The following is a 6,305-nucleotide window of genomic DNA, read 5'->3' on the forward strand; positions in this document are numbered from 1 at the left end:
ATAGCTTGGGCTACCCAAAGGTGGGAATTCGAGCAGAGGTTGGCTCGGGTCACTTTATTAACCTATCGGTGGTCAATGTAGAACCTTGTGGAGCCATTCAGCTTGAGCATGAGCACAACTGAAGATGCTTCTTTTAAATTTATCCAATAGAATTGCAAGCAGTGTTTAAGCTTCGTCCAATAGAGTCGCAAGCAGCACATGATCGATCATCATCTTGACAGCTGCTTACAATCCCAGCAGCTTCCCCCTACCAGCCTCCCCGAACAGGCGCCGGAATGTGGTGACTAGGGGCTTTTCACAGTAACTTCATTGAAGCCTACTCGTGACAATAAGCCATTTTCATTTCATTTTCAGCATGGGTTCGTAAAGGGCAGGTCATGCCTAACTAATTTAGTGGAATTATTTGAGGACATTACCAGTGCAGTAGATAACGGGGAGCCGATGGATGTGGTATATCTGGATTTCCAGAAAGCCTTTGACAAGGTGTCACACAAAAGGTTGCTGCATAAGATAAAGATGCATGGCATTAAGGGTAAAGTAGTAGCATGGATAGAGGATTGGTTAATTAATAGAAAGCAAAGAGTTGGGATAAATGGGTGTTTCTCTGGTTGGCAATCAGTAGCTAGTGGTGTCCCTCAGGGATCCGTGTTGGGCCCACAATTGTTCACAATTTACATAGATGATTTGGAGTTGGGGACCAAGGGCAATGTGTCCAAGTTTGCAGATGACACTAAGATGAGTGGTAAAGCGAAAAGTGCAGAGGATACTGGAAGTCTGCAGAGGGATTTGGATAGGTTAAGTGAATGGGCTAGGGTCTGGCAGATGGAATACAATGTTGACAAATGTGAGGTTATCCATTTTGGTAGGATAACAGCAAACGGGATTATTATTTAAACGATAAAATATTAAAGCATGCCGCTGTTCAGAGAGACTTGGGTGTGCTAGTGCATGAGTCACAGAAGGTTGGTTTACAAGTGCAACAGGTGATTAAGAAGGCAAATGGAATTTTGTCCTTCATTGCTAGAGGGATGGAGTTTAAGACTAGGGAGGTTATGTTGCAATTGTATAAGGTGTTAGTGCGGCCACACCTGGAGTATTGTGTTCAGTTTTGGTCTCCTTACTTGAGAAAGGACGTACTGGCGCTGGAGGGTGTGAAGAGGAGATTCACTAGGTTAATCCCAGAGCTGAAGGGGTTGGATTATGAGGCGAGGTTGAGTAGACTGGGACTGTACTCGTTGGAATTTAGAAGGATGAGAGGGGATCTTATAGAAACATTTAAAATTATGAAGGGAATAGATAGGATAGATGCGGGCAGGTTGTTTCCACTGGCGGGTGACAGCAGAACTAGGGGACATAGCCTCAAAATAAGGGGAAGTAGATTTAGGACTGAGTTTAGAAGGAACTTCTTCACCCAAAGGGTTGTGAATCTATGGAATTCCTTGCCCAGTGAAGCAGTTGAGGCTCCTTCATTACATGTTTTTAAGGTAAAGATAGATAGTTTTTTGAAGAATAAAGGGATTAAGGGTTATGGTGTTCGGGCCGGAAAGTGGAGCTGAGTCCACAAAAGATCAGCCATGATCTAATTGAATGGCGGAGCAGGCTCGAGGGGCCAGATGGCCTACTCCTGCTCCTAGTTCTTATGTTCTTATGTTCTTATTTTCATTTTCAACTGCAGAACTCCAGCACTGCTGCTTGGCTCCATGAAGGGGGGGGGGGGGGGGGGGGGGGGGGGGTCAGCGATGATATCTCTTAAAACTGAATCGTTAGCATGAGTAATTTTACATAAATTGCTTTATTAAGGATTGAGATGAATTATAGGTCTGAGTAATCATTATTAACATGTATTTTTAGACATAGCAGTAATAAGTACTCAAGTAGGATTAGGATAGCTCACTTGACCAAAAGGATATTACTTCTGACATCTTGGCCGGGATTCTCCCCTACCCGGCGGGGCAGGGGGTCCCGGCGTGTTGGAGTGGCGTGAACCACTCCGAGTCGGGCCGCCCCAAAGGTGCGGAATTCTCCGCACCTTTGGGGGCCAAGCCCTCACATTGAGGGGCAAGGCCCGCGCCAGAGTGGTTTCCACTCCGCCGGCTGGTGTGAACGGCCTTTGGTGCCATGTCAGCCGGGGCCGAAAGCTCACCAGGCTAAATCGCTGGCTTTTAAAGGAGACCAAGCAGGCCAGCAGTACGGTTCGATTCCCGTACCAGCCTCCCCGGACAGGCGCTGGAATGTGGCGACTTGGGGATTTTCACAGTAACTTAATTGAAGCCTACTCATGACAATAAGCAATTTTCATTTCATGTGTTATGCTCTTGACGTAGCATAAGCTGCTTCCTTGATATGCACTCTGACAAAGGAAGGTTCAGACGTGAAGATAGCTTCAACACGTTTATTGAACTATTAACAATTCTCCTACTTGGATTCGACTCTACTGTTAATCCTTCTATAGCTACTCAGACTGACGAACCAATCTGCTACAATTCACGTGGTGAGTGTGATGTTCAATGAACCCTGTGTCTTTACTCACTTATTGTCTCCACTGGAAAGAGGAAGATCATGTGTGCTGTGTCCTTTTTATATGGGTTGGTGTAATGCACTCCTGTGGTGGTGTCACCTCTGTGTGTATCGTGAATGCCCATTGGTCGTGTCCTATCTTACTGACCTATTGGTTGAATGTCTGTGTGTCATGCCTCTGGTGGTCCCTCTAGTGTCTATCTAGTCTACGTGTATTTACATTAACCCTTTGTGTATTTACAGTGATACATATCACCACATCCCCCTTTTTTCATGTTTCATATTTTCTGTACAGCGTTAAAGAAAATTGAACAAAAACAGACAGATAAGTGATGTACAAGTCATGATAACAGTGATCATCAAACAATAAGTCCAAATCATGTGTATGAGTCCAAAATTCATCAATTATTAAGGTCACGTGTCTTTCTTGTTTGGTTGGTGAGGTGGTAAGGTTGATGGTGGCATGTCCCTGTGAACGCCATCAGTGTCCTTGTGCGTAAGGAACCAAGAAGTGGTCAAATCACTTTGTTGTCTGATTTGGCGTCTTTTTTGCTTCCGATGTTTGTGGTAGCGACGTTTGATGGCATCTGTCCCGAATGCCAGGTTGTCTGTTGGTAGAGCAGCACATGTGAATTGGGAAGATGCATCGTCCTGCCATGGTATGTCATTGTACTGAGCTGAGCAGTAACAGTGTCCCTCATGGGCAGAGTTATACCATGTCGTACCAGTCGTAGTTTCATTGGTGTAGTCTTTGTCGTGCTTGCTGTCGATTATGTTGCCTTTGGTACGCGTCGTGTCGTCTTTGATATGGTTTTCATAAGTAGTGTTGTTGTGTCGGTTGGTTTTGTTGCCATGTTTGCTGCGCTCAAGGACCACACTCTGTGAATAATATGAGTCCTTCACACAGTTACTCATGTCAGCGTGCTTTGTGGCATCTGCTGTTTTCTCGAGAGTGCCATCACTGAGTTTGCGGCGCTCCCAGTCTGGAGTCAAGTCCAGCTTACTTGAATCAGCTTTGGCTTGTTGATTCTCCCCATCTGGAGTCTGGTCTGTCTCACCTGAGTCAGTTTTGGCTTGTCAATGCTCCCCGTCTGGAGCCCTTTCTGGTTCACCTGAATCAGCTTTGGTTTCTTGCAGCTCCCAGTCCGGAGTCTTTGCAGGTTCACTTGAGTCAGCTGAGGCTTCTTGATGCTCCACGTCTGGAGTCAAAACATTCAGGAATGCATTTTCTTGTGGAGAGGCTCGAGTAAATGAGGTTTGAAGTAACGTGGTGTCACCAGAGTCACCAGTAGTCTCACTGTGATCGTCGAGTGCCTCTGTACACACTAGCTGAGGTCTGTCAAGTTGCACATCTTGTATGGGAAGTGGGATGCCGTTGTCACTTGTCTCACACACAGTGTCGATGATAGCCATGATTTGGAGATGCCGGCGTTGGGCTGGGGTGAGCACAGTAAGAAATCTTACAACACCAGGTTAAAGTCCAACATGTTTGTTTCAAACACTAGCTTTCGGAGCACTGCTTCTTCCTCAGGTGAATGAAGACCTCTTCATTCACCTGAGGAAGGAGCAGTGCTCTGAAAGCTAGTGTTTGAAATAAACATGTTGGACTTTAACCTGGTGTTGTAAGATTTCTTACTGTGCTCACATACAGTGGGTAGAGCTTCAGTAGCTTCTTGTTGTTCACTTGAGCTGGGTAGACTGTCAGAGTCTTCTTCTTGTGGCTCAAACAATGTGGGTGGACTGTCATTGTCGCGTTGTTGTTCACTGGAGCGTGGTAGACTGTCATAGTCTTCTTGCTGTGCACTTGAGCATGGCAGACTGTCATAGTCTTTCTGTTGTTCACTTGAGCATGGCAGACCTGCATCGTCTGCTGCTGGTTGCTCAGAGGAGGTTGCTAGACCTTCATGGTCTTATTCATGCAAGGACTGCGCTTTGGAGTCTTGTGTTGCTTCTATCGTGGAGGCTGTCCACGGGCTCGCTGTGGAGGCTTGTGTCACTCGAGTCACTTCTTGTTCATGCAAGGCATGTGGTGTGGAGTCTTGCATCGCTTTCTGTGTGGAGGCTGGGATCTTTGTGGTGCATGGACGACGCTCTGTGTGGAGTCGGGAACCCTTCGCGGTGCATGGACCACTCTCTGTGTGGCAGCAGGCCGCTCTCTGTGGGCTTGCACCGCTCGCTGTCTCTTGGTGTCAGGCCGCAGCATAATCCTGCACTCACGAGTCAGAATGTCATATATGCTGACCTGAAGATCCTCAAATCCGAAGAACATCAGCGTCTGTGTTGGATTCTTCACTGTAGAACACATCTCGTAGCAGTTCAGATTTGGTACTGGGGCCGCCATCGCTAATGATGAAACCTTCGTCTGAGTCGTAGTCTTCTAGGACCATATCATCACTTTTTGTGTTGGAGCTGGCATTGGGCTCGTGATGTCCAAAGAAGAAATCAAGGTCGGAGTCGTAGTCTTCAAGGACTGTATCATCTCTTTGGACGGTGCTAACTGCTTGTTGCAGGGTTCTGCGGAGGTTACTTTCAGCTACTGGTTGAATTTCAGGCATTGTGCTGTCGTTCCAGGTGTAAGAATTGCCGTATATACTCGCGTATCCTTCGATCTCGCGTATCATGCGACCCCTAAATTTTTGTCCCCAAAACATGATTTTATGGTATACCTCATGTATCATGTGAGTGACTTTTTTGGAAATTAATTTTGGAAACTAAAACTTCCAAATGGTATCATTGTGTGTGGTTTCTGCAGAGTGGATTCTGCTGTGAAAGCTGTTCGCGATTCGAACAGCTTTCCAGCTGGCTTTACTAGCGTCGTTCAGCCACTTGCCGTTTCCATTCATAAAAAAAATGAATGGAAACGTCAAGTGGCTGAACATCTTCCCATCAGAATGCTGTGGTCAAAATCTGAAGAGTAGTATTCTGATGGGAAGATGTTCAGCCACTTGACGTTTCCATTCATGTTTTTATGAATGGAAACGGCAAGTGGCTGAACGACGCTAGTAAAGCCAGCTGGATGCTATGTGACTTATCTTGGCAGCATTTCACACCCGCGATTTTTGTACCTCGCGTATCATGCGACCCCCGAAATTTAGGCTTCAAATTAGGTGCTCAAAAGTCGCATGTTACGCGAGTATATACGGTAGTTTTTACAGCTTTAAATTTTTTTCCCATGTTTTGGGGCATTTCCCCTTTAATTGGGCGTGGTTTGGGGCCTCTGACATCATGAAGCGTGTGCCGTAGGTCGTAGGAAGCGATTGGGCATGCTCAGATCGCTGTTCCTTTACTTGGGGCCTTTTTCTCAACTGCGCATGTGCAACACCTTTACCAAGATGGCTGCAATTCAAAACTGCAGATTTCTGCTGCAAGCCTACCTCGTGGTGAGTTTTGGTGCCTCTTTTGCCATTTTTGCTTGTATGTCCCTCGCAGAATTCTTGGAATTTGTCCAGGACTGCCTGGATGTCACTCCTGTTTTGCCCCTTTGAGTATTTGAAGGTCTGGAAGATTTCAGCTGCTTCTGGACCCGTGATGGTAAGTAGAAGCTTTATTTTCTCTGCATCCGCCACGCCATCTAGATCGGACGCTACCAGGTAGATCTCGAATCTCTGCCTGAACCAACGGCAGTTTTCACTGAGATTGCCTCGGTGCCTGAGCTGCTGTGGAACCGGAATCCCGAACATCATCTTGCTTGGGTGCCGTTGCTGGTTGTCGCTGTTTGCTTAGTTGTAACTATGTGGATTTAAACGGTCACTCCTGTGTACCATGTTTTGTTATGCTCTTGACGTAGC

Source organism: Scyliorhinus canicula, chromosome 9 (genome assembly GCF_902713615.1).
Source record: "Scyliorhinus canicula chromosome 9, sScyCan1.1, whole genome shotgun sequence".
NCBI classification, from domain to species: Eukaryota; Metazoa; Chordata; class Chondrichthyes; order Carcharhiniformes; family Scyliorhinidae; genus Scyliorhinus; species Scyliorhinus canicula.